The 26,014-nt window shown below is 48.7% G+C and overlaps 1 protein-coding gene across 5 annotated transcripts in view; it reads right to left on the reverse strand.

The window, feature by feature from the left end:
• Positions 1–26,014, reverse strand: part of Erg (ETS transcription factor ERG) — a 236,736-nt gene that overhangs the window by 203,602 nt on the left and 7,120 nt on the right. For all 5 annotated transcript variants that reach the window (XM_070030690.1, XM_070030688.1, XM_070030685.1 and 2 more), the window contains exon 2: positions 18,947–19,137. The gene's annotated coding sequence lies outside the window, so the exon portion shown is untranslated. The remainder of the gene's footprint in view (positions 1–18,946; positions 19,138–26,014) is intronic.

Genomic DNA, 26,014 nt, shown 5'->3' on the forward strand with positions numbered 1-26,014 from the left:
GATCTAGAAGATGCTGTCAGGGTGCTCTCTAAAGCCATTGCACACATTTGCATTCCCACCATCAATGGAAATCAGTACAACATGAAAAACCCTCCTGGGCTTCCTTAGAAGACACATATTTAATGGTGAAACTCCTTCTATAGCAACAGATCACAGCCAGAATGATTAAGTTCAAAATATTTTTGTGGTCTTCTTAGGACAAAAATAAGAGTGAGCTGTACTGTGGTTCAAAGGAAGGTAATCAGGAAAACAACAACAACAATGTGTTCTGATAAACATTAAGTGCTCCCTTCCAGGCTGAATGAATAATGTAAAACAAATAAAGGTTGAGAAAATGGCACAGAAAGTAACAATCAAGAGTTACTAAGATTGTGCCAGATGGCACGTATCAAGCCAGATGTGTCCAGGGAATCATAATTCTTGTTTTGAATTTTGCTGGCCAAATTCGGGGTAAAATTGTACATCTCAAATTCACAGGGCTGACAACAATGCTTATCTTACTATGAAAAACAAAACAACAACAACAACTTCCCAAGATGTAGCTAAGAAAATGCTGATAAAATTTTAAAAATTCATGAGATCGATTTGAAAGAATTTTCCAATTTTCCTCAAATATGCATTCTATTGTAGCACCATTAGCTTAACAACAACAAAACCCAAAGAACTGCTGTAAGAGATTAGAAATGAGCTCCAAACCTGCAGGAGACTTCTCTGAACCGCAGGAACAAGGCCACGCGACCCACAGGTGTGGAGACACTGTTGTGGCATTTTTTTTCCCCTCGTGGATTAGAAAGACTGCAGTTGCAGGCCCATTGTGGACAATGGGACACTCCATACCTTCTCTCTTTCTAAACCTCACCAGCTGTTTCTCCCCTCACATCTCAATATTCTGTCATGGCTCCCAAGGCCGTTTATGACCAGCCTCTGCCTCTGCCCCACAATTCCCTGCAGTTCACCCCTCCCTCTCCCCGCGTCAGTCCAGCACTGGGAAGCTGGTGGGATCTCTCCCCTTCTGTCAGAATGTCTTCTCCCTGCATGCCGTGTGACCCCGCCTTCCGCTCCACTACTCCAAGCTGCTGTCACTGAGGTCAGCTGTCCCCTCTCTGTCTCCCAGCCAGGTGTTCCACTCCCAGTCTTTGTCTTCCTGGGTCACCTTCCTTCAGGAGACACATCCCCCACTACTTCAGGGACGCCTTGCTGTCCTCTCTTGCCACCTTTCCCAATTATCTCCATCCATTCCTGCTTCTTCCTCCTCCTAAGCCTGCAGGCCAGGTGTCCGCTTGCCTCAGCTCTTGACGATCTTCTCCGTCTGTGTTATCTTCTCAAGTGACCCCACCTGCAGGCCCGGCATTCATTTCTTTATCCTCTACTTCTCTCCCAAGCTCCACCTGTGTTTGCCCTCCTTCTCCTCGGCTGCAGCAGGTGCAGCTGAGACTCCACGTCTCCTTAACACCCTGCCTCCGAGTCCCTGATCCCCGGAAGCTTTCCCAGGCTCTCGGATGGCTCCCTGGCCATCCTCAGTCACAAAAGCCCAGCCCGGTGTGCAGAGGGTGTCAGCGAAATGCCAGGTGAGTGAAGACGTGAATGAGAGTACTAAAGCTCTGGAGCTTGACCAGGGGAACCGAGGAGTAACTACTCAGCTCCGACATGCCCCAACTTGTGGATTGAGCTTTTCAGAGATTGTTGAAGCTAAACCCTCTCAGTGGGCGTGTGAAGCCTCTCCTGCCTGGGCTCCCGATGGCGTGTGAATTTATGGACCGGAAGGAGAGCCTGGCGGCCCTCCCTGCGCTCCCCTGAGCTGGGCCCGTGGGTGGACCGGAACTTACTGGTCCACTTGCTGGGGAGCCACCCCCAACAACTGGGAAAGAGCAGAGGAATCCCTCTGGAGCTGTGCACGTCCATTCTGGAAAGCAAGCAACGTGGCCAAGTTAGGCATCCAACATTTGCAAAGTCAAGTGGTGAGCAAGGTAGATTTCATTTCCATGAATGCCTCACCCATCATCTCAAGTCACGAAAGCACAGGGAAACCACCCAAGTTAGACAGAGAAGTGATGTTTTGTGAAAATTCCCAAGGAGCTTATTTCGGAACTATTCTTTCCTCTCTGCAGGTGTATGTGTAAGCACATGTGCCTTGTAAAAAATAGACTCTTCTGCTGGGTGCAAGTGGTTTATGCCTGTATTGCTAGTTAAGAGGAGGCTGAGATCGGAAGGATCATGGTTTGAGGCCAGCCAGGGTTAAAATGCTCAAAGAAGAAATAGGAGGATCATGATCCAAGCCAGCCCAGGTAAAAAGTGCAAGGCCATCCCAAAAAGTATCCAAAATTAGAAGGACTTGAGTGGCTCAAGGGGTAGAGCATCTGCCTAACAAGCATGAGGCCTGGTCTAGAACCTATCACAAAAAATAAAATTTTTAAAAAGCACTATTAGTGAAGTTTGAGGATTTATGTATTTCCTCTTGAAAAACATGATTTCATCTAGTCTTTGCTAACAATCAGAGATGGTGGCTGTGTGGTAGGATCTGTGAATTTTTTTTGTTACATGTATTAAGAGTTTAGTAATTCTTACAATATAATCCTCTAATTTCACATCAAGGAATTTACTGGAAAGGTGGAACAGAAATTTTAGACCAAGCTTGCATTTATCAAATGCTTGTCTCAACCTGGTTTATAATCGTAAACATTGGAATCCACCTAATTCATCCAATGGGGGATTGTTTGAGACTTAGTTATGTGATGAACTATCACATGGCTGCTATATGTAAAAACATAGCATACAGTACGTTACAAAGTAAAAGGTAAAACATATTCAACAAACCAAACCAGGATTAGATGCGATTTGAGGAAAAAACCACAACACCTCTGCTTATTAAAAAGTAAAACTAAACTCCAGAGGTATCAAAGTTGGATTTTGCCAGTGATAGCTGAAGCTGGAAATGTCACAGAAAATGTCCTTGTCATATTTTATGTGTTTTGTTCTTTTAAAAATGAATGGTTCTCCAGTCCAAGTCTGAGAACGTAAGAGACCAGAGTAGAGGGGTGCCCCCCCCCCGGCCTGGCCGCCATGGGGAGGGGTAGGGGAGGAGGTGGAGGGAGGGAAGAGTAACTCCCTATACTAGCCAGCCTTGGTGGTAAGGTGAAGGGGACCCCAGGGGAACCATCGGCCCCAGCAGTGTGAAGGGTCTAGGAAGCCGTATGTTGAATAAACGACTAAGGAATCAAATCATAAAAATGGGTACATCCGCTCACCCTGTATCTGAGGCGTGAGAGCGGGTGAACAAAAGTTAACACCCGCTTGTGACTTTGGAATTCTCATTCTGCTTGCCTGTGCTTTCTGAAATCCCCCCCCATCAACATAAATTATGGTTTAGAAAAGACAAATCAATAAGAGGCTATTTTTAAAAGGAAAATGTGTCAGTGGTGGGAAGGGGATTGGCAAAGGGAAGATCAGACTAGCTGGAGTGGGAAAGAAGATGGGGAGCCTGGAAGGGGGTGGAGGGGCAGGACTGTCCCCAGGCCGGCCCAGGACACCCCGTACCGTGCACACACCCTCACCACACACACACACACACACACACACACACACACACACACACACACAGAGGTCTCTTTGATGTCTGTCCTTTTCTAGAAGGTTCAGCCCCAGCTTGGTTTATAGATCACTCTATTTTTTATATATCTATTTATTTTTACCAAGATGCACTAGTGAGCTGAGGGTGGAGGAGGTGTCCAGGTGTCTAGGAAAAATGAGGGTGTCAACCTTGTCAAATGTGACCTATGTCGCCCTGTGGCTCACACCTGTCATCCCAGCTACTCAGGAGGCTGAGATCTGGGGATCGCAATTCAAAGCCAGCCTGGGCAGAAGGGCTGGGAAGGTGGCTCAGTGGTAGAGCGCTTGCCTTGCATGCATGAGCCCCTGGGTTCGATTCCTCAGCACCACATAAGAAAAAAGAAAAAAGCCGGAAGTGGCGCTGTGGCTCAAGTGGTAGAGCGCTAGCCTTGAGCTGAAGAGCTGAGGGACAGCGCCCAGGCCCAGAGTTCAGGCCCTATGACCAGACCCCCCACCCCAAAAAAAAAGAAAAGAAAGAAAAGTCTGCAAGATTCTTATCTCTAGTTAACCAGCCAGAAGCCAAAACTGGAGGCATGACTCAGGTGGTAGAACATCAGCTTGAATGATAAAGTCAAGGGAGAGCAAGAGGCCCTGAGTTCAAGCCCCAGAACTGGCACCAAACAAACAAACAAAAAGTATGTGCTCTGTGTTTCAGGCTGACTGTGTTTCATCTCTTGGATGATTGTTTAGAACTCAGAACTGAGTGTTTCCCACATTCTTGACAGCTCCTCTCTGCTCAGACTCTGGAGGGAATAGCTAAATGCCAGCACACGGCATTTTGTTTTCAATCCTGTCTCTCCTGGCAGCCTAAACCCAAACAGGCTCACACGCGGGCTAGCTAGCGCAGCCACGGCCCGCCAGAACACTTCACTGTGGAGAGGCGAGATTTGGCTCCGCTTAATTGATTCCATCTTTGCTTTTCCAATCAAGCCAAAAGGCAAACACTTCTTTCACGTCTCCATTTCTCGGCACCCAGAATGCAAACTGACCTTGGTTTGGTGGAGGAGCACACAGAACAGCCTCCACCCACACTTCCGGAGTAGGACCTGGTGTGCCCTATGCCTTCCTTCACCTTCCCTTAGGCCACTTCCACTGATTAGACGAAGACCTCCCCCACCTCAAGCCCAGCGAGAGGCTGGGTAGTGGACAGGTCACACATGCAGAGCACGTTTATTAGCTGACCGGCGGTTCGGAGGCCCACCACCTGCCAAATCCAGAAATTATACTCCGGAGCTTCCCTGATTAAAAAAGTGTTTAAACAGGGGCTGGGAAGGTGGCTCAGTGGTAGAGCGCTTGCCTTGCATGCCTGAGGCCCTGGGTTCGATTCCCCAGCACCACATAAGCAAAAAGAAAAAAGCCGGAAGTGGCGCTGTGGCTCAAGTGGTAGAGCGCTAGCCTTGAGCTGAAGAGCTGAGGGACAGCACCCAGGCCCAGAGTTCAGGCCCCACGACCGGACCCAAAAAAAAAAAAAGTGTTTAAACATCTGCTACTTAAACGATACTTGAAAAGTAATAAAGAGGCTGAAGGAGGGAGAAAGTCTCTCTAAATGGAGAAGCCATTTCTGAAATGATTCTTTGACAATTTGGAAATCAGCAACTCACTCAGGTGTGCAGAGAAGAAAGGAAATCGGCACAAGCTTAATGAGAACTAGGCAGGCGTCAGAAGAAATTCAATGTCGTGGCCGTCTTGCTTGTCCTCGGCTTGGGTTTACTGTACATAAGCTTTCACGGAGGGAAGACCACCTGGCCAGTTCCCACGGGACCCAAGGCTTTAGCCAAAGGTGTCCCGCCTGCTGGCCATTCCTGTCCCACCAGGCTGGGCCAACCAGGAATCCAAGCTGCGACACTGCAAACCAGATACGTGAAGGAATTCAATCAAGCCTGGTTACTTTAGAAAAGGAGTTGCTGATTTTTCTGTCATGCTTTAAAGAACTAATGATTGGCCATGACCAATAGTAACTGTTTCCTTGATGTTTGGCATTTGGATAGGGGTTTTTTGTTTTGTTTTGTTTTTAATCTTTAATATTAGATAACTCCCCAGGGTCCCCAGGTTTTAGGAGTGTCCAACACACACACACTCTCTTATTGTTTCACTTCCCATGGTTTCACTTACGTGTGGTGTGAAAACAAAATAGTACAGAAAAAAAATGAGAATCCATTCATTTTAAATCACGTTCCAAGGCTGGTAAGGTGGCTCAGTGGTAGAGCGCTTGCCTTGCATGCATGAGGCCCTGGGTTTGATTCCTTAGCACCACATAAGCAAAAAGAAAAAAGCCGGGAGTGGCGCTATGGCTCAAGTGGTAGAGCGCTAGCCTTGAGCTGAAGAGCTGAGGGACAGCGCCCAGGCCCAGAGTTCAGGCCCCACGACCGGACCCCCAAAAAAAAAAAATCATGTTCTATTCATGATTAGCATGAGTAGCACGATAAAGCCTGCCTTTCCATCCTGTTTCTTTGGGAAAGTGACTCGCCCTTTTCCCAGTACACCCAGGCCAGGTGTGCTCCCTGCCTGCCTGTGTTCACACAGTCTTGGTTACCATGGTGAGTGCTGTGATCGCACACAGTGGTGTCCACATGACCTTATCATGCTCCGTAATGGCTCCAAAACAGAAGTGGTGATGTCCACAACTCAGATGCTATAAAATGCTATCCCAGGCGTGAATTAAGCTCTGGCTCAGCTTTCTTGCTCATGACTGACACCTCTTCATCTGAACCATGCTTCCTGTCTGGAATTTTTCTAGATATTAGGAGATGGAGTCCCCTGGATTATTTTTTCTGCCCAGGATGGCTGTAAGCCACTCTCCTCTAGACCCCAGCCTCCTGAATAGCTAGGATTCTAAGCCCGAGCCATGAGCACCTAGCTGCTATCTTTGATATAAGGAAAGATATAGGCTGAGGCTGTGATCTGTGAAATTGTGAAGCTAGAAAAGGTAATATGTAGTAGGTTTGCTCTGATGCCTCAAACTTAGAGTTAATAGCCATGGTGCACAAGGAATGTTTAAGGTGAACTGATAGAAGATAGAGACGAATGTATGGATGAGTGGTGGGCAGGTGCATCAACAAATGGGTGGATGGATGGATGGGTGAGTAATGGATGAATGGATGGATGGGTGGGTAGATAGATGAATGGATGGGTGGATGGATGGACAGATGAATGGATGAATGGATGAGTGGATGGATAGGTGACTGGCTGGTTAAGTGGATGGATGGATAGATACGTGTCTGGGCAGATGGATGTGGGTGGATGGGTAGATGGATAAATGGATAGATGGATGGGTAGATGGATGATTGGGTAGGTGGGTGAATAAATGAGTGGATGGATGGATGGGTAGATGGGTAATGAGTGGATGGCTGGATATAAAATTATAGTCTTTACTCTTTGTGGTGTCAATCTTCCACTAAGGTGGGGGCAGGCATCTTTCAGATGGGGCAGGAGACTACTGCACATTTGTCTCCAAAGGAAAAGCTAATTTCCAAAATTAAAAGCGGTGACACTGTGCCACATGGGAATGCAACAAGCGGGCGTTTCATGGAGTCACTCGCCATGCATCTGCATGCACACAGCTCTGCCTGTCCTGTGGCAAGACTTTCATCTCCCACACGGTATGGCATCGCCCTGTAGCCCAGCTACTTTGTTCTTGAAGCCTCTTCTTTATGGCCAACCATTGCTTTGGAACTTAGCTCAAAAACAGATGCTCCATTTCTCACATTAGCTGAGCGGCAGATGTGGGCAGAGTGCTTAAGTAAACAGGCATTTGGAATGTGTGTCATGGGGCCGTCTGCACGTGCCTTCCTCACCTCTTTCTGGGCTGGGCGTCACAGTAGACTCTTTTTGGCCTCTTTTTCAACTACAGGGAACTTGAGCTTTGGCTGTAACTGGATGTGTGTTTCACTCATGTATGGCAGAGATCCTGCCATCCTAACAAGAGCTCAGGGCTCAGGATCAGTTGATCCAGTCACCTTGGGTCTGCCGCTCACAGAATGATCTTCAGGAAGGTACTGCCTCATTCTTTCTCCTTCCTAAAACTAAAAATATGTCCTTGTATGGCTCCCAGGAGCAGGCCCAAGCCTTATATCATGGTCTGCTCAGTGTGTTTGTCACATCGTAACAAATGGGGAGAGGAAGGACACATGACCTTGGGGATCTTTACTATTCTTGTCATACAAGGAGAGATGGGGGATGAAGACCTGAGCATGCAGTGGTACACACTTGTAATCCCAGCTACTCAGGAGGCAGAGATAGGAGGATTGTGGCCTGAGGTCCATCTGGCCAAGCAAAAGCCCAAGACCCTACCTGAAAGCAAAATTGAAAATGCATAAAGGGCTGGCATGTGGTTCAAGTGGTAGAGTGTGCGCCTTGCAAGCATGAGGCTCTGAGTTCAGTCCCTACGACTGCAAAAAATAAAAAATTCTTGTTGTAGTTTCTGAATTTACAAATAAATATTCATGCTTAAACATTGAAAAGAAATATCACTCAAATTAAGTGGCAACCATTTTTAACAGTTTTGCATTATTTTAGCCAGACCTACACATGGTTTTAAGGATTTTTCTTTTCTTTCTTTCTTGTGAAATTTGGATCGCAATGCACGTGAGTCACTGTCCATCTTTTAATTATTTCCTTTGGCTGAGTTCTGAAGACAAGTTACTGCACCCAAGCGGAGCAGCTGTGTGAGGGCTCTGCCCGCGTTCACAAGCCGCCTCTAAGGAAGGCTCCAGTTGAGAACGGCGCCCACCGACTGAGCTGTGAGCGGCCTCCCAACACCGACGCATCACCAGGCCAAACCTTTGCCGAGCTCCGTTTCTTTATTGTGAAAGGCCCCCTGTCAGATGAAATCCATCCTGCTCCATCGACTTGAATGGTGGCTGAGCTTCTTCTGCAGACATGCCCTCTCCTCCCAGAGCAGGAGCTCGGCCCCTCCTTCAGGACGCAAGCCCCACCCCGGGTGTACCCCTGACAAAGCAGTGGGTGCCTTCCTCTGGCCCAGTCAGGACGAAGTTTAAAGAAAGTAAAGTTAACAAAGGAAGTGATAGAAATATTCAAATATTTCTCTTGGCCCTTTTCACAAGAGTTAACTAGTAAGTGACCCTAATGTTCATCAATATGGAGTTCGCAGTGAAGTAAAGAATGATGTATTTATGCAAAGGGGGGAATTGGTGCTTGGACAAATATTTAGTGACATGAAAAAAAATGTAGCACTCCATCTATTCACACAGTGGAATATTATACACCAGTCTAAATGATGTTTTGAAAACTAATATGACACTGTACAGTGTTCACAGTGTATAATTGTATACAGAAAGCTATATATACAAAGTTGTGTAAGTGTGATGTTGGTCACACAAAAATGATATAGGAGGAAGTGGTGCTGTGGCTCAAGTGGTAGAGCGCCAGCCTTGAGCTGAAGAGTGCAGGGACAGTGTGCAGGCCCAGAGTTCAAGGCCCATGACCAACCCCCAAAATCAACAACAACAACAAAAATGATACAGGATTTTGTCTATACTGAAAAGTTAACAAAACTCTATTTTCTGTTCTAAGTCTTCCATAAGGAAGCGAGATTAAGTTTCAGAGCGGATACTGCTAATGGCCAAACCTACCCTTCTTTCCCGCTAACTCCACTCTACCGTGGCTTACATGGCATGGACCAGCCCAGCCCGCGGCCTCTTCAGAATGCACAGGTTAGCAGCAAAGACAGCCCATCTTCCTGAGGTGTGTTACCAGTGACGCATGTCCTCGCGCTGTCCAGCGCTCCGTAGACACAGACGCAGAGGGGCATGTGTCCCTGCACGGGCGGGGTGCGCTGAGCTTCCTGGCACCCCTGGCAGCTGTGCTAGAAGCTTCTGGATGGCCCCAAGGCCAAAGAGGCTGCGACTCTGGAGACTGGCTCCCTGGCCAGAGAGAGCTCTAAGGGCAAAACTGAGGCCTTGGGACTCTGACCAACTTCTTCCTCTTAAACAGAACAAGTCCAATGTCCCAAGGGAGCAAGGGTCACAGTCTTTCTTCCCAATTTATTTTTCTTTTTGTGCCAGTACTGGGACTTGAACTCAGAGCCTACGCTCTTGCTTAGCTTTCTTTCTTGCTCAAGACTAGTGCTCTACCACTTGAACCACACCTCCACTTCTGCTTCACTGTTGGTGAATTGGAAATAAGAGTCTTGAGGATTTGTCCTCAGATCTCAGTCTCCTAAGTAGCTAGGATGACAGGCATGAGCCACCAGCACCCTGCTAGGCCCTCATCCTTGCTAATTGTAATTAAGTTGCATTTCACAGTGCTGTTGAATTGCGCCTTCTTTCTCCTCCTTTGTTGAACTAGACTGGGTCTAGAAATCAGGACATACAGGAAGAAAGGACATTAAATCTAAGAGGGCTAAGCTGGGACCCAGTGGCTCTACAACCAACAAAAAAGAAAAGAAGAGAGGAGAAGAAGACTAGACAATTCTACTCTCGACCAACATGGAGAGAAAACAAGATCAAAATAAAATGTTCTAGCTGGGTGGTGGTGGCTCAAACCCTGAGTTCAAGCCCCAGGGCTGGCATTAATTAATTAATAACAAAATGTTCTCCTGCCCAGTCCAGCTGGGAGCTCGCCTGAGCACTTCTCTGCCCACAGCTGTGGCACACGCTCCCACCCTGCTCCTCTGCAGGGGATGAGACCAAGTCAGGAGCAGTCCTCACATCTGCACACATCCTGGCCAAGGCCTAGAGAACCACACAGCCCCATAGCCCCCCATCCCTGCCGGACCTGGGGTTGCTCGGTCTACAGGAAAAGCCATTTCTCATTTTTGTTTGTTTCTGATTTTCTTTTCATTTTAAAGAAGGTAAGTCGAGGAAACAATCAGCCCAACTTTCCCCCTACATTTTAGATGGAGAAACACACTGGAAGACTTAGAGACAGAGGTCTATCAACTAGCAGAGGGAGAAGCACAAAATAGCCCACCAGAGCCTCCCTCCGACTCAGGAGGGGAGAAAAGGCAAAGCAGAAAGGAAACCCACAAAACTCTGATCTGATGCATTTCAGTTCACCCCAAGAGTTGGCAATGGTGCCGGAGGGGAGGTGACCCACATATCTTACCATCAATTCTTGGGCGTATTCTGGCTCAAAGGAAGCATCTTCACCACCATGTTATATCTGATGCACTGTAGCTTTTGACACAGCTGGACATCTGTCTTGTGAAAGCTTTGGCTCATCAATTGTCACCTTCATCATCATCATCATCATCAGAGAAGCAGCAGGTCTCTACCTGGTCCCTGGGCTGGATTGTGGGGCACACGTTGTATAGCCCCATCACCCAGCTGCCCAGGGTTCCCCCTTCATTACTGGGAGCTGGGTTTGTGCAGCATAAACACACGTAGTATTTAGGCCTCTGGTGACGGGTAGGGGGCACGTACACAGGGAACGTATTTTGACTGCACTGGACCAGGGCACAAAAGCAGCGGCCCCTGGGTTCTCATGTCAGTGTGTCACGCGGCCTGGGCTTGGTCAGCATGAGCTAGCAAACTCCTTCAAGAACTTGCGTGTGCTCCAACCGCACCAGCCGCACACCAGGGTGGCTGATTCGACAGCGACGGGCACTTGTGTGTGACCATGGCTACAGTGGCTCGTGGGGAGCCTCACATCACTCAAAAGCTGGCCACTCCACCTCCTGTCCTCCCCTGCTGAATTCACACCCAGCGCCACCACACCACGACCGAGGGTACAACTGCTGTGAACAAACTATCTCCACCAAAACTTGTGTAGAAATGGAAGCCCCTGAGTGAGGAATTATGAGGCAGGGCCCTTGTTATGTCAGAAAGGCTCTACCCTCACAGGTAGATGAGTCTCTGTGTGGGTTAATGGAATATTACTTCTTATGTGTTACTGTGGGCATGGCTTCGCTGGGGGGAGCAGCTCTTCCTGGCTTCCATGTGTGCCTATGATTCAGCTGACAAGTTAGGGTGCAGAAACCACCGAGAATCCAGAGTGCCAGGCTCTCAGGTTTCCAGAATGTTGAGTCACAGTAAACCTTCTTCTAAGTCATTCAGCCTCCGCCATTTTGTTATAGCAAAAGAAAATGGACCAAGACAACAATAACAATAACAATACAAATAACTGTATACCTTCTAAGTTGAGCTCACAAAGAGTATTGAAGATTCTGTTCTCTTCAATTTCTTGCTCTGGAGAAAGGCAGCCAACTAATGGTTAGACTATTTCAGCCCCACGGAGAAGCTAAAACAAACCAGGGCCAGAAGCTTTCTGTCCACAGCCAGCACAGACCAGCAGGGCACATGAGGGAGCTGTGTGAGGCTGGCCCTCCATCCATAGCCAAACTTTCACTGTGTTTCATTTTCTTTTTTTGTATGTCGATCATGGGGCTTGAACTCGGGGCCTGGGCACTGTCCCTGAGCTCTTCAGCTCAAGGCAAGTGCTCTACCACTTGAGCCACAGCACCACTTCCTCACAGCCAAACTTTCAGAAGTCTGTGGTGTACCAGAATGAGTAAGCCCTTCAGAGACGCCACACAGAACTTGAACTACCAGCCAAGCCTGTGGTCCACCACAGAAACATCTAGAAAGTAGAAGTTTATTAGTATTTTTAAACGCTTTTAGGCATTGATCAATATCTAACATAGAGTGGGTTGTGAGCAATAGTAAATGGTGTATCTCCATAGTAATACTACCATGTTGGAAGAAACATTACAGAAGCAGGAAGTCTGAATCCTCTTATGTGAAAGCCACGGTTTTGAGGAAAAGTGAGATCGATGTTTATGTGGATTTCACTCAGAACCTTGCTTAGTCTGATCTACCTCGAGCAAGCTCATATGTTGGATAAGAAAATAAGGCTGACAGTGGCTATGTAATCATGTAAAAAGCCAGGTGGTGATAAGTGGCAAAGCTGAGATTCAAACTCCATACTGTCTGCTTTCAATTGCAGTCCTTCCCTATACAGAGACAAAAATCTCTACCCAAGATGGATGGAGTTTGAATGCCCATGGTTCTATTGCCGGAAAGGGTTCCCACATCTATGGTGGGAAATACATCTAATGTCACATGGAACGGGCCACACCTTCTACCACAACATGCTGTCCTCCAATTGGTCTACTGGGCACCCATTCCATTCTGCACCTTTTCTCCCTGAGCATCTGGTGGCAAAACTAAACTCGGCAGAGACAAGACAAAATTTACAAATAGGGAGGTCATTCCCACTGCACATTCATTAGAATCTGAGCCAAAAACGGCTGCTGAGTCTGAGAGCTGTCACACATGATGAGCAGGCTCTGAGCTAGACTTAGAAGGCACTTTCTAGTACCAGGGGGCTACAGTACAATCCATAGAGATTTCTCACTTGTGTTTGATGAGAGTGGAGTGATGGCCACATCCTCCCCCCGGATATCCCCTGAGGTCCGCTCAGCCAGTCTGCCTGGGTGCAAAGACATGCAGGTCCATACAGGCAGCAGCTTGGAGAGAAAGAGAGAAGGAGGAAGTCCACTCATTGTCTCTCAGGATATAGTCATTCTTGATCTTTTCTTCACTGCAAATCCACTCCAGCCCACGAAGCCCCAATGAGGCTGAACTCATTTTCTGTCACCAGCGCAGAGACTGTAACTCAAGCTTGGCCATCCAAAGCTTTGTCACCCTCCAGCTCAGAGAAGTGGGTCAGGGAGGGACAAGTGACCCCACGAAGATCCAGTGAATGAGCTCAGGATCTCAGCAATTCCTGCTGTCCCCCAGTCAGGTGAGGGGGGGAGGAGAAGACAAAGAAGATGAAGATGAAGACAAAGATGAAGAGGAGCAGGAGGAGGGAGAGAAGGAGGAGGAGGAAGAGGAGGAAAAGGAGGAGGAGGAGGAGGAAGAAGAAGAAGAGGAGATGACTCATGGATATCCCTAAGCAGAATTTCCTGGGCTGGTGGTTTGGTTTGGATTTCTGCACAAGAAGACAGGAATGAGACAGCTGGTACACATCGCTGACTGGGAGTGGGTGAGGGAAGGCCAGTAGGGAAGGAAGATCATGAGTTAGAGGAAAGAATGAAGCCAGTGAAGGATGCTGGAGTAAGCAGAAAAATGACTCCCTAAAGATTTCCCAGTCCCAGTCTCAGGAATCAGAGACAAGTTCTAAAGCTAAGGTGAGCTAGATTTGTTTCACCTGACCTCTAGACAGATGACCCTATATCATCGGATTGGGCCCACTGTGCTCCCTATAGATTCAAAGGGAGGAGAGGCCCAGAGAGAGAGACAGACAGACAGACAGACAGACAGAGGTGAAGATGCCACGCCCCTTCCTGAGAGATGGGAGAAGGAGATGGAAGGATGGGGACCAGCCATCTCAGGGAGTCCAGAAAGGAAAGCACCTGATCTCCACTCACATCTGACTCTGAGCTCCACAAATAACCCTTGTTGCTCTCATCCACTGAGGTCATCACAATCTGTCACCATGATGACAGGAAATCAGTCAAGCGGGCTCTGCTAGGATTCAGGTCCACGGGAGGATGGAAGATGGTGCAGGACATATTCCCCAGTGGTCCCAGCTCGCACACCGAGGCTGGAGCTCCCCTAGTCTGTTCCTCCACCAGCAGCCATGGAGACTGGATCCTGGACAAACCCTCTGAACTTCGGGGTCTCCCCAGGGGAGCTTCTTCATGGAGCAACATGACCTCAGAGTGAAAGGCTGGGGTCGTCAGGCTGTTGCACATGCACACGCATGTGGACAGCTTCTGCAACCAGATGCTATGGGAGGGAAGCGCCCGGGCAGGGTGTGAGAACGGAAGTCACAGAGCCTGCGTTTGCTGCCAGGGCTGAACACGGTAAACAGCCCAGACTCCCCCGGAACATTCCAGAGAATCATCTCAGCAGTATGGCAGGAGGCCGACACAACCTCAGTCTGCTCTACAAGCTGGCAGTCAGGTGTCCTTCCTGCCTGAGTTGTGCAGCATGCATTTTCCATCCAGAGACAGGGATGTCGAGGAGGATCTGAGTTCCTCATGGAAAACATGTCCCGCAGCTTTCAGAGGAAGAGAAAGATGGCCCGTAATTGACAACAGCTGGACTGGACTCCCATCCAATGCTTCACACTTTCCCCACGGTGCTGAAAGGAACCTTCTGTCATGAAGTCACAGAGACGAGTTCTAAGAGGAAGGCGGTGAGGGGGCGGGGCAGTGTGCTTCCCTCCGCCCCAACACAGGGCCCTCGGCCTGTGATGCTTAAGTACCTGGGGGGATTTCCTGCCAGAGTGAGGGCAGATGGGGGACCCAGGGCCACATACCCCGCTCTGCAGATGGTTTCTTGGCATGATTCCTGCCTTTGCTCTCCAGCCCTGCCATGACACAGGACCACAACCAACAACTCGAAGGCGTTCACTCCTAGTTCTGAAGGCTGGGGACCCGTAAGCACGCCCCTGCAGCTCTCCAGTCGCCTCCTCCACTGTGTGTAGCATCTGGGGGCTGCCATACACGGGCTCCCACCCCCGCCTCATGGCTTCTGCTGTGCGTCTATGGTCTCTCGATATCCAACTTCTCTTCCGTGTGTAAGGACACTGGTGACAGGGTTTAGGGCCCCACTTCGCTCCTGCATGACCCCATCATCCCGCATGATCACATCAGAAAAACCTCATCGCCCAGCGAGCTCACATCCACAGGAACCAGAGTCTAAAGACTCAACCTATCCTTCTTGGTGGACAGAATCCAAACCTAACCCCAACCGCTCGATCCTACATACCTGATGTCAACTGACCGGTGTTGGGTGAGTTGGGCTGGTGGGAGAAGCTCAGAAGCCCCCGCTCCCATGATTATGTCCATCCAGCAGATATGCCCACCCATCTTGTGGTCCCCAGACACAGCCCTCTCCAGAACTTGAGGAGTAACCTTGAGAGGAAACCTAGGAAAGCAATCTCCTTGCCAGGAGTCTCACAAAGCAGGGCCAAAGCTCTCCACAGAGAGTTTCTTGTCACAGCTGTGGTCTAGCTGGCCTTGCTTGGTGGGTGGCTGATGAGGACTTTCTTCAACATGAGGCTCACTGGATTAACTCACCAGGACTTGAGATTCTCTTACCTGCAAGGACAACTGCATACCAGGTTTGAGTGGCTACTGTTGATTGGACATCAAATGATCTCTGATAGAGCTTCGCTATGAAGAACAAGCCTGCTAGAAAGAAGCCAACAGAACTTCAGGTCACAGCCCAAGCAGGAGAGAGTAAACAATGCACTCTTCCAGTTCTGCATGGGTTAGATTGTTGACCAAATCCTCTTGTCCCCTCCAGAATAGCCTTGTTTAGATTCTGCTCAGAACAGAAGCAGTTGATGTCTTCCGTGGTCTCAGAAGCCTGGGGAATATCTCCAAATCCAGTTATGACTGCTTTCACCCCCACAGCCCAGTGACTCCCGTGAGAGCTTTCTGCCAACACCAATAAGATGTCCTGGCCTCGAGCTGCTCTGAGAAAACCCTCTTTATTTCCATCTAAAATAACAAATAATAATAATGATAAATCTGACAGCTGTCAGCAAGTTGTAATTGACTGAAAAGTTAGGTCTTTGTCTTTTGCTGTCCTCTTCAAACAAGGTCAGATTTATGTCCTTGACCATGGCTGGAGCCTCACCCCAAGGCCTATTGCTGGCATCAGAGTTTTGGTTGAAGCTGTCACTCAAAGAGGATTTATGCTTCGTTGCAAAACCAGAGCTTGGGGTTGGGAAAGTAGCTCAGTAGTAGAGTGCTCGCCTCACGTGCATGAGGCCCTGGGTTTGATTCCTCAGCACCACATAAGCAGAAAAATCTGGAAGTGGTGCTGTGGCTCAAGAGGTAGAGCGCTAGCCTTGAGCTGAAGAGTTGAGGGACAGTGCCCAGGCCCAGAGTTCAGGCCCCCAACTGACAAAAAAAAATCAGTGTCACAGTAATAGATCATGTCCTTTAAACTTGCAGATCCTGGTACCTTTTTCCAAAGACATATCAAAGTTGATCTTTGAGAAAGTAGTGTCTAACTTCTTGAATCATCAACTTAATTCTCTCCATCCAACACATCGCTTTTCTTGGATATAGGTTTCAGACTCTTCACATGGAAGGAAGGAAGGCTACCAAGTTTTCTAACTAAAAACCCCACCCTCCCAATTCCTGAGGCTTCTCTGAGCAATTGTGGGCTGTCTACAGTTCCATCTATTAGACTTTTTGTTTGTTGTTTTGTTTATATTTTAACTTTTGTATAATTGCTCAGACTTGACTGTAAACTCTTTTGGGGGGAGGGGAAAAGGGGTGAACTGAGATTTGAACTCAGGGCCTTACATTTATTGGGCAACCTTTCCAATAATTTTGTGTACATTATAAAAAATAAAAATAGAGTTTTGGATTTAAAAAAGTCACAATCCCAATCCTAATGGTTTCCCAGACACTGTTTCCAAGAGTCAGCACACACATGTGCAAGCACACGTGAGGTTCTCACATGACCAGGCTGTTTTGGAGCCTAGATCAGCAATGTCAGTGCTTGAAGAGAGAGAGGAAAAATGGGTGACAAAGGAGAATTTCCTGCTGGGTTTTGCTGACCTACTTTTTCTATCACCAAAGCATGTTATATCCAACATATGTATATAAACTTGAAGTGATTTTTAGCTCAAGACACGAGTGCTCCCATGTCGGTATCCTGAAGCCCGGATGACAGCACGAGAAAGGCACACCTGCGTTACATTCAGGGGGAAGTAATTGCAAGCGCGGTCGCGCGCACGCGCGGTCCGGCCCGGCGCTGCCCCCGCCCGCGCGGGCTCGGGGCCTCCTCCTCGGCGGCCGGCGGAGGCCGTTCCCACTCGCGCCAGGTGGGGGCGCTGGAGGCAAACGGTGCTGGCCGAGGTCCCGCGGGGGCGCGGCCCGGGAAGAGGCTCTGCGCGCGAGTCTGGGCATGCGCGAGTCCGGCGTCCTCGCGTCCGCGCGGCCTCCGAGCACCGCCGGGGCGGACCCGCGGCCGCTCTCCCGGCACGGACGACCCCGCGCCCTGCACGGAGCGGGACGGATCGATCCTACGGGAATGGCGCCCAAGCACAACACAGAAACAAACAACAACCCTCCAGATCGGCCAAGTGCCAGCGGCTCCGGGAGGCCGGGTCCGCGTGGTCGCGGCTCCCGCCCGGGGAGCCCGGGGAGCCCGGGTGCGGGGAGCCCGGGTGCGGGGCCGGCCGCCGCCTCAGCCCAGCCGCCCGCACTCGCCGCGCGGGGTAAAGACCCGGCGGCCGCCCCTCGGCCGTCAGCGCGCGGCTCCCGCGCCGCCCGGGCCGCGCCTCGGCTGCCGCCCGCCCTCGCGCCCTCGCGTCCGCACGGCCGACCGTCCGGACCGGCGGACCGGCGTCTCCAGACCCGCGACCCCTCAGGACCGGCGTCTCGTCCAGACCCGACGGCGTCTCGCGGATCTGCGTCTCCTCAGGACCCACGTCTCTGCACGGACCGGCCTCCCCTCAGGACCGGCCTCCCCTCAGGTCCGGCCTCCCCTCAGGACCGGCCTCCCCCCAGGTCCGGCCTCCCCTCAGGTCCGGCCTCCCCTCAGGTCCGGCCTCCCCTCAGGTCCGGCGTCCCCTCAGGTCCGGCGCCCCCCCAGGTCCGGCGTCCCCTCAGGACCGGCCTCCCCTCAGGACCGGCCTCCCCTCAGGTCCGGCCTCCCCCCAGGTCCGGCCTCCCCTCAGGACCGGCCTCCCCCCAGGTCCGGCCTCCCCTCAGGTCCGGCCTCCCCTCCCTCTCTCCAACCGTCCGGCGTCCGCAGGTAGAAAGGATCTTCTGAGTCCTGGCGGCCGGTTAAACACGGAGGATCCAGGAAGCCTGAGGACAGTCAACTAAGGCCACAGAGGCCGAAGTTCCACCTGAGCAGGTTCCGACCCTCGGCCAAGCGCTGCCTGAGTCTGGGTGCTGTGCGCTGAGAGACTTCTAGAAGGAGGTGCTTCCAGAAGCCCTGCTTTCCACGGCGAGCGCGTCGTCGTCTTCGCAATAACGCCACGCGGCATCGGCACCAGCCGTGCGGGCCTGCGCCCCGCGCCCAGACCCCGCGTGCAGTGGCGGGACCAAGGAGTCACGGTGTGGGGCAGAGCGAGGAGAGGCCGAGGCGCCCGCCCCCCCTTCCCTCCCCCTCACTTCACCCCCCCAACCCCACCCCCGCCTCCAGCCCTCCGCTGTGGAGTGCCACCACTGCAAGCAACGAAATCACACCGTGCGCGAGACCGACCTCCAGCTCCCTTCACTGCCTGTTTTCCTGTTGACATTTTGAACCAACGCCTGGAAAATTCCCTAGCTTCCAGTTCTGACACACCAGGGCTCACTGCTCTGGGAGAAAGCAAGTCCTCTGCCTCTTAGACAGGAAGCAACAACAATAATAATAATAATAAGAGGAGGAGGATCTGGTGGCCAACAACTTACCCAGCACCCCAGATCCCCTGCAGGCGCTGGCTTGTGATCTCCTCTGTGTAACTGGAGGATGGGAAGGAGGATGGGAAGTGTGTGGGCCAGTGTATCCTGACTGAGGCTGAACAGAAGAGACAGCACCCATCTTTTTCCAAATTTCACAAGTTCTTTGTGGCAGATGCATACTTCAGTGGAATAGTTCTGGTCTGTAAAATAAACAAACGGAAATGTTTGTTTTGAAAACAGTGTGGCCATTCTCTTCAAAGTTACACTTCAACCCAAAGCACAATAAGGTGGGAGCAAGCCACGATGCTTTGATCCAACTCTACATTAGACTCCAAAAAACGGAATGCCTGAACAATTCACTGCGTGAAAACCCATCCAACTTACCTTTATATTCAGAAATAATATCCACTTGTCAAAGTTTACTTGATGTTTTCCTCCCGTAAGGAGCCTAGAGGTGTGTAAACATGAGACCCTGAGTTCAAATCCCAGAAAAGGAAAGAGGAGGAGGAGGAGGAAGAGAAGAATCTGATGATGATAGAGGAGGAGGTGGAAAGCAATTGCAAAAAAAAAAAAAATCTTGATTAGTTCAGAATATAAAAATATAACTTCCGGAGCAGATTTTCTGGGTTTGGCTCTCAGTCCTGCAATATTCTAGATTGGTGACCTTAAGCAAGACCTCTAACCTTTCAGTGCCTTGGTTCCTTCAACTGTAAATGAGATAGTGGGATAGATACCTCTTAAGGTCTCTAGGAGGGGTGAGTTGCATGTGAAGCATTTGGGATAGCATCTGTGCCCAGAAAATATAAAATACACCAGGTAATCTACTACAATTTCTCATATCAGGTTTTTCCTAACACACAGAAGTTAAAGACCTTCATTTCCATGTGTTACTTTAGTAGCATGAGGGTAAAATGGCTCTGTGGTTTAGAGAATTCCATGCCATAAGGTTAGAAGGATTAATATTTTTAAGTGTGTTTTGATGTTCTTGGAGCATCAAAACATTTTTGAGCTAAATGCTCAAGAAGAAATTGGTTAAGAAAATTATAGAAAGGGTAAAGGCTATTACAAATAATTTAAGTATAAATAGCTGCTTGTGGCATGTTAAGCCAGCATATGATTTTTTTAATAGTAAACTCAAACAGATTATACAACCAATAAAAAGAAACTGTGGTTAAGGCAAAAGGCTGATCAGCTTCTCAGAGAGCCAGAACACAGAGGATATAGCTGTTGTTCATCAGATTTTCCAAGATGTGACAATTTGCCTCCCAAGGCTGATAACACTAACTACAAAGCAGAGCTCTACATGCTTAATGTGTGTGTTCATCTGTGGATAAGTTATAAAGAATGGGACTTTCCTGCAATTCTGAAGGCTGAGAAGGCCAAGGTGCTGCTCGGGTCTGGTATCTGATAAGGGCCAGCCTCTGGGCTTCTACCATCACCTCCCCTGGGGGTTTGGAGTGTCATGTCTTACATCGAGGAAGAAATAGAAGGGCAAATCAAGCTTGCTCCAGCTCCATTATGAGGTACTCAAGTACCTATGAGGACAGAGCCCTCCCTCTGCCCACCTCTTGAAACTGCCACAGCAGGGATGAAGTTTCAATGTGGAGCAAATGACTTTTGGAGGGGATGAAGCTTAACTATAGCATTGCATGTATTCACATAAGCCATCTTATTTAGGTGGCATTGTTGCTCCTGTTTTTCAGATGGAAAAAAAACAAAAAACCAAGGCTAATGAGGAAAACTGACTTGTCCACAGCTGCAGCTGTCAATATGATGGCCGGGAGCTTACTTCTGGCTTCTGACCCCAGCTTGCTTCTTAGTCTCCCATTGCTTCTATATACAACTGTAGATAGATAGATATCTCACTCTTTCTCTCTCTCTCTCTCTCTCTCTCTCTCTCTATATATATATATATATATATATAATATATATATACATATATGTGTGTGTGTGTGTGTGTATACACACCACTTCATATCAGAATTAAATGAAATCACTTTCATAGAATTTAATTTTGTCAGACAAGTACTTGGCCAAATATAGGTGTTTACATTAGAATACAGTATTTGTATGTACCATGGATTTCATTTTTAGATGGCCAAAAAATTAGTACTGGTATGATAGTAAATTTATATGGCTTATTTTGATTTTTCTAAATATTGCTTTCTTTAACTACTTTGATGAAAGCGACTTCCAAAATCATGAGCCTGGTTTTAAACACACACAAAGGACATAACTTTGTATTATTCTACAATACAAGAATAATAGGTGATATTAGGGTTTGAATTTAGGGTCTTGCACTTACTAGCTAGATGCTCTACCCCTTGAGTCATACCACAACCCCTTTTTGCTTTGGCTATTTTCCAAGTCGTTTCTCATATTTATGCCCAAGCTAGCTATAATGGCAGGCTGTATCACTAAGTTCATGTTTTTATTGGATGAGATAGGGTTTGTATACTTTTGCCTGAACTAGCCTCAAATTTTGTTCCTTTTAGTCTCAGCTTCTTGAGTACATAGTTTTATAGACATAAGCCACTATGCCCAGCTAGAAATATATTTTTAAAACCATATGTGGGTTGGGGATGTGTTAGAATAATTTTCTGCAATTTGGACTTGGAAATGGTTCTGGGAGAAGAAAATCACCCAAAGTTCCAAGGTTTATTGCATTTTCTGTTTCCTTAGAGGATCATAGCTAAGAATTTGAAAAGTGGAAAACAGTTCTTCAGTTAAAAATACGTTTGATTTAACGTCAGAAGTAAAGAATGCCAAAGCTTTCAGCAAAGATTTGCTACACATTGGTCCAAGCGCCCAGCTTCATGGCAGCTCACGATGACTAATGGCGGGCATTTGCCTCCATGAGAACCTACACACCAGGGTCTTCATTCAGCAAGTGTTCTCTTCCACTGCGCCAAAGCACTGTTCTAAGATTTAAAAGCATTTGGCAAGTCATCATTAAAATACTTGCCCAGCCCAGGAGCCTGAGGTTAAAATAAGGCGTCTACAGATATTTTGATTTAAGTAAACAAGACTTCAAGGATGTGTTGACCATCCAATATCAACTAGATACAAAGCGTTCTTGGAATAGAAGTGGGCGAAAGTGCTTTTGAAATTCCCGGTGGATGATGGGAAAAGAAGAGCCAGGGATTGGCTCTAATAGGAGGCAGAGCCTAGCAACCAAGTGGATAGAACATTCTGGGAAAACCTTCTCCCACCCAAGGGCCAGAAGTAAGCACACTCTTGAGAACAGAAACACCCCTAAGCCTTGGAAAGCAGAACACCCTGCTGGTTTAATTGAACGCTGACTTGAAACCAAGTGCATTTTGCCTGTCTGCTTGATCAGATGACACTGGCTACTCCACACTGAATAATTTAGTGATTTCAACAAGGAATCCATTTGTTGGACTTCATTCCATGTGGGAAATCAAATAAGCTTTCTGTCCCTTTGTTAGCGAAATGAGTTTCCTTCCCATAGCTTAGTACACTCCTTCCCTTCTCCACAGCTTAGCATGCTCTCTTCCTAGGCAACACTAGGCCCACTTCATAAAGGCAGTAAATAGTCAGCCTCCAACTCCAGTTACCTTGGGATGGCACTTCTCTGGGGCAGCTACCCCCATAGAAGGCAACAAGAGCCCCTTAGAGTGACCCTCAGGTTTGGGCAGCTGCAGGACCCTTATCTACTATTTGGACAGCAGCCATCAATCCTAGTCTGCCATGATGAAGCCCCTGGCCCACAAGTCCACACCAGAGTTTCCACCCCCTAGCCCCTCCCAGCCCCTCCTAAACCTCCTAGGTTATATAGGTCACCTCAGACAATAGCCGGCGCTGCTTCTCACCCCTCTCTTGTGAGAAGGGGTCTCGCCAGCCCCTTTCCCCACCACCACCTTTCTATGTTCTCTGTACCTGGATGTTCTGCGTTGTTCTCTGGCAAAGTCCAATCATCTTTCACCCTTAAAATCACTGCCCTGTGGGCTGGGAAAGTGGCTCAGTGGTTGAGCATTTGCCTTGCATGCATGAGGCCCTGGGTTCGATTCCTCAGCACCACATAAGCAAAAAAGAAAAAAAAGCCGGAAGTGGCGCTGTGGCTCAAGTGGTAGAGTGCTAGCCTTGAGCTGAAGAGCTGAGGGACAGCGTCCAGGCCCAGAGTTCAGGCCCCACGACCGGACCAAAAAAAAAAAAAAATCACTGCCCTGTGACTGCTGAAATTATACCAAAGGGTGGCTTTTGTCTTGCAGCCTGACCAGGAAGTACAGTAGAAGAGTTTCCTCTTTATGGGCAGCAGCAGCTGCTGCTCTACATAGCAGAAAGGTTGGGATTGGAGACCAAGACGTTCTCTCCCTGTATCCTTCCTTTTCTTCTTCTCCCTTCTTTCCTTTCTTCCCTCCCTTCCTTCCTTCCTCTCCATTCCTTTTTACTTTTCTCCTTTCCTTTTTCCTTCTAAAAGTTAATAAAAGAATATCATCACTGGGCACTGGTGGCTCATGCCTGTACTCCTAGCTACTCAAGAGCCTGAGATCTGAGGATCACAGTTCAAAGCCAGCCCATGCAGGAAAGTCCATGAGACTCTTATCTCCAATTAACCACCAGAAAACCTGAAGTAGAGCTGTGGCTCAAATGGTAGAGGGCTCACCTTGAGCTGAAGAGCTCGAGGACAGCGCCCAGGCCCAGAGTTCAAGCCCCATGACCAACAAAAAAAAGAAAATCATTATCAGTTGAAATAGCTATCTTATGGTTGAATGTCTGGTCTCTTCTCTCCTCTCTCTCTCTCTTTCTCCCTCACCCCCCCCCCTCTCTATCTCACACACACACAAAGTGATGCAAAGCACTATCATCTAAAATATTTCAGGGGCTGGGAATGTGGCTTAGTGGTAGAGTGCTTGCCTAGCACGCATGCAGCCCTGGGTTCAGTTCCTCAGTGAAAGCACCCATCCCCGAAGACCACACAGAAGGGGTTTGTCGTCAGCCAGGGCTGTCAAGGATGCCTCCCTCATAGGAGAGGGGAAGTGGTGTCTGTCTTTTTTCCAGGGCACCCTTAAACAGTCCCGGGACTAGAGGCGGGAGGTACTCTGCGTGGGTGTGCAGCTTGTCTCTGAAGATAGAACATAGGCAGGGTGGAGTTTAAGTCTGGCCAGAAAGCTGGAATGCGGATGAAACCCAGAGAAACCAGCTGGAGCCCTCAGGGAGAGTTCTGTTTTTTTTGTTTTTTGTTTTTTTTTTGTGAAGGGCAGGGTGAAGTTCAGGTCTAGCTGGGGGCTAGAGATACATGCTGACAAGGGCCTGGGATGGAGACTATAAACCCCAAAAGGAAGAGGACACAGTAGCAGTCAGTACCACATAAACAGAAAAGGCCAGAAGTGGCACTGTGGCTCAAATGGTAAAGGGCTAGCCTTGAGCAAAGAAGCCAGGGACAATGCCCAGGCCCTGAGTTCTATTAGCATTATTCCCACCTCTGGTCCTCAACTCCACTCAGACCTGAGCTCCTTCCTGCCCTAGAGTTCCCGCCACCTAGCTGGCCACCCTCTCTTGTCTGCCCAGACCTACCTGCACTTGGGCCTCCATACTTGCCCCAGAGTTACCCACCTAGATGGGGCACATGCCATATGCTCCCTCTCCCAAGGGGAGATATGGCCCCTCTAATAAACCTCCTGATCATTCTTCTCCAATAAACCTTCTGATCATCCTTCTCCAATAAACCTTCTGATCATCCTTCTCCAATAAACCTTCTGATCATCCTTCTCCAATAAACCTTCTGATCATCCTTCTCCAATAAACCTTCTGATCATCCTCCAATAAACCTTCTGATCATCCTTCTCCAATAAACCTTCTGATCATCCTTCTCCAGTGCCTGCCTACACGTGGTCCCCTGGGATGGTCCTGATGGATCCTAACAAGTTCAAGCCCAGGATTGGTTAAAAAAAAAAAAAAAGAAAGAAAAAAATTAGAACTTAAAAATATATAAAGGAGAAAAAAGAATGGTGAACAATAATACCACTTTCAAAATGTAAGCTTCTTTCTTGGGCCTGGTCCTTTATTTTTTTGAGAGGTCAAATCTAGAATATTAGAAAGCCAGCGGCTGCAGGCAGGCACATGTCTCCCCAAATCTTGCAGCCTCAAACACAATACTGAGCCACCAGGGTTCCTACTCTGGTAAAGAAAGAGCAGAAAACCAGTCTTAACAAACCAGATCAACTCGAATGGAGAGCTGAGGGAAGCCACAGTGACCTGAGAAGAGTCACGAGACGTGAGGTGTGGCCCAAAATGGCAGAGGGGTGTAAATAGGGTCATGGTCAGAGGGCAGGGTCACTGGGAGCTCTAGAGTTCAAAGCCTCTGAGTTCACTTCACCAGTCTGGCAAGTCCCAGTGTCCAAGTCCCCACCCCTGCCTTTAGGAATTCAGCCACACTCATCACCTGAGGGTAGGACTCCACCTCCAAGAGTTTTTGGAAATTCCCTCTCTGCCACCATGTGGCCAAGATGGCACCAATTAGACCCAATTCCCTATATCATCCGTGTTGCCAAGATGGGTGCTAGTTAGACCCAGAATCCTTATTTAATTCCCCACTGGTTTTAGAATCAAGTCATTGATTCTTCAGTGAGAGGGCTGTATAGGGCCCATAAACCCCTGAGTTTAACTGAGTTATCATAACTTTAAACAAAGTTTACAAAACAGGCTCTCCTGTGCTAGACCTTCATTAGCATAAAAACAGTACATTTCGCCTGAGGTTGTCCAGAGTTCCCCTCCCACCTTGGGTTTTTTTGCTCCCTTCCTCTCCACCAGAAACCTAGTGAGTGTGACACCATGCCTGCTGGCCCTTCCAGGGTCACCCCAAAGTTGGTTTTTGTGTACCTGGGCACCTCAGCCAAGTTGTCTTAGGTTCCGCCTCCCTCCAGGGCCATCTCAAAGACTAGCAGCCACTCCTAGGTAGAACTGCCTTGAAATGGAAATCTTCCTGGAGGGGGGCTGTAAGCAGAGACAGCCATCCTCCCTCCCACTCCAGCAAAAACGACTTCTCTGCTCCAGCTCCTCATGGCCCCGACATCCCCCTCCTTACTTTGCTATCTTTCAAAGGTACTACAACAA

The sequence above is a fragment of the Dipodomys merriami genome, unplaced genomic scaffold (assembly GCF_024711535.1).
Source record: "Dipodomys merriami isolate MVZ:Mamm:240054 unplaced genomic scaffold, mDipMer1.0.p SCAF_2, whole genome shotgun sequence".
Lineage (NCBI taxonomy): Eukaryota > Metazoa > Chordata > Mammalia > Rodentia > Heteromyidae > Dipodomys > Dipodomys merriami.